Genomic DNA, 1,983 nt, shown 5'->3' with positions numbered 1-1,983 from the left:
TTCCTTCTCCAGTGGACCACGTTTTGTCAGAACTCTCCACTATGACCCATCCATCTTGGGTGGCTGCCACAGATCATCTGTTTCACTCTTAGCCTTAAATGTTTCTCCTCTGACTCAGACAATTGCCCTAATGTGGGGAATGGACCCCTGCTTCAGTTCCCCCATCAGCTGAGGCAGGTCCAGTCCTACTAATACTCCTGTTCTTCCCCCTAGTTCATTCATCCTACCGAATTTTGGGTAGGTCTATATATTCTTTTCCACTGGTCAGGCACCCCTGTCCACTCTCAGCTGCTGTTCTGTGTGCATTTCTGTGTTTGAAGTTTCTTCCTGATGCATCCGGGGAGAGAGATGTACTCCACGTCCACCTACTCCTCTGCCACCTTGTTTTCTCTGAAGTTGCTGCTAATAATGGAAGTGAGGGTCAGAAAATTCCATTTTCCCAAAGAAACTAGAGTAAGGAGATGGGAAGTTCATTCAGTGATTGACTACCTCCCCTGGACTAGGAACCATTGGTCGCTAGAAACTTAGAAATAAAACTTATAGAATCCTTATCCTAAACAACCTTATAAACCAATAGAGAGTCATAGATTAATACTCATTTTTTCCAGTTTCTAGATGTTAACTTTAACTGCTTTAGAACAGCATAATTCATACCAAATGCTTTAAACCATTCATTATAATAGAAATAATTGTGAAAGTAGCATAGATCATCTGTGTGAAAGTGAAAGTGTTAGTTGCTCACTTGTGTCTGACTCTTTGAGACCCCATGGACTGTAGCCCACCAGGCTCCTCTGTCCATGGAATTCTATACCAGAAATTAGAAAAGAAGTGAGGAGGAGAAGACCCTAAATAAAAGAAACTTTCTTAATCCAGTACCATGACTCTTGTCTTGGAATTTTCTAAGCGGCTGGAAGAGGGCTAGGAAGGAGGAAGATAAGGGAAAACGAAAGACTATTTCTAGTGTGATGGTTAGATTTTAATTTAAATGCAAACCAGTATCCAGAAATGGAGAGAATCATTAAGACATTCAGTTGAAGTGGAAAAGGCTATTCTCAAGGGTAGTAGAATCAATGTACTCAGAAGGTAACACTGGAACTGTTTTTGCAAGCTCAGGACTCTTTCTTCGAATCTACATCATTTTTCTTATCTTCTATCATTCCAGCTGGGTGTATGTACCCAATGTATTATAGTCCTGAACACATTCATCCCAAACCCATTGCCAGCTATAAATACAGATAGAGTGTAACGTGGATGGTAAGGGTCAAGTTTGCAAAACCTGAACAAGTAATTTTAATGCAACTTATCAAGAAGGTACCATCACAGAAGTAGGGACAAACAATGGGAACATGAAAAACAAATGCACACATGTTGGATGTTAGAAAAAAGGGACTAAGTTTATCAGAAAAGGCAAGAAGTTGAAGGCAGTGTTCTTGGAGAAAGTTAAGGCAATCAAGGCGACTTCCCTTGTGGTCCAGTGGCTAAGACTCTGCACTTCCAATGCAGTGGACCTGGGTTCAACCCCTGGTTGGGGAGCTAGATCTAACAGTTTGCATGCTGCAACAGAGATTGAAGATCCCATGCGCCACAACCAAGACCCAGAACAGACAAATTAATTAATCAATCAACTGATTTTAAAAGGGCTGTCTAGTAGGCTCTGAGGGGGCAGAAGAAATCCTTAAGCAAAGAACTCAACTGGTCAAGAAGAGAAAAGGGAAGCAACCAATGGCCTGATTGAGAAGTGGAAGTAGAAAAATGACAGGTTGCTGAGCACTGGGGGGAAGCGGAAGAAGGAGGGAGGAAGATAGAGAACTAGTTAGGGAAGAAGAATCACTAAGAATCATAAGCCTCTTTTGATTGAGAAAGACAAAGACCGTTAGGGTAGAGGGGCCAGGGCAGCATGTTCATTCGTGGCAGGAACAACATAAATGATTCCCGTCAGAGCTAAGATTCCAAAGTGAAGACTGCTAATGAAACAGTTTCTGC

General features: G+C 42.0%; 1 non-coding gene across 1 annotated transcript; it reads left to right on the top strand.

The window, feature by feature from the left end:
* Positions 1–1,460: 1,460 nt before the first annotated feature.
* On the top strand, positions 1,461–1,533 carry TRNAG-UCC (transfer RNA glycine (anticodon UCC)). Its single transcript has one exon. It is a non-coding gene; the product is annotated as a tRNA-Gly (tRNA).
* The last annotated feature ends 450 nt before the right edge of the window (positions 1,534–1,983 follow it).

Source organism: Ovis aries, chromosome 1 (genome assembly GCF_016772045.2).
Source record: "Ovis aries strain OAR_USU_Benz2616 breed Rambouillet chromosome 1, ARS-UI_Ramb_v3.0, whole genome shotgun sequence".
Classification (NCBI taxonomy): domain Eukaryota; kingdom Metazoa; phylum Chordata; class Mammalia; order Artiodactyla; family Bovidae; genus Ovis; species Ovis aries.
The sequence above is the reverse complement of the archived record's forward strand: the minus strand, read 5'-3'. Positions and strand labels throughout refer to the sequence as shown.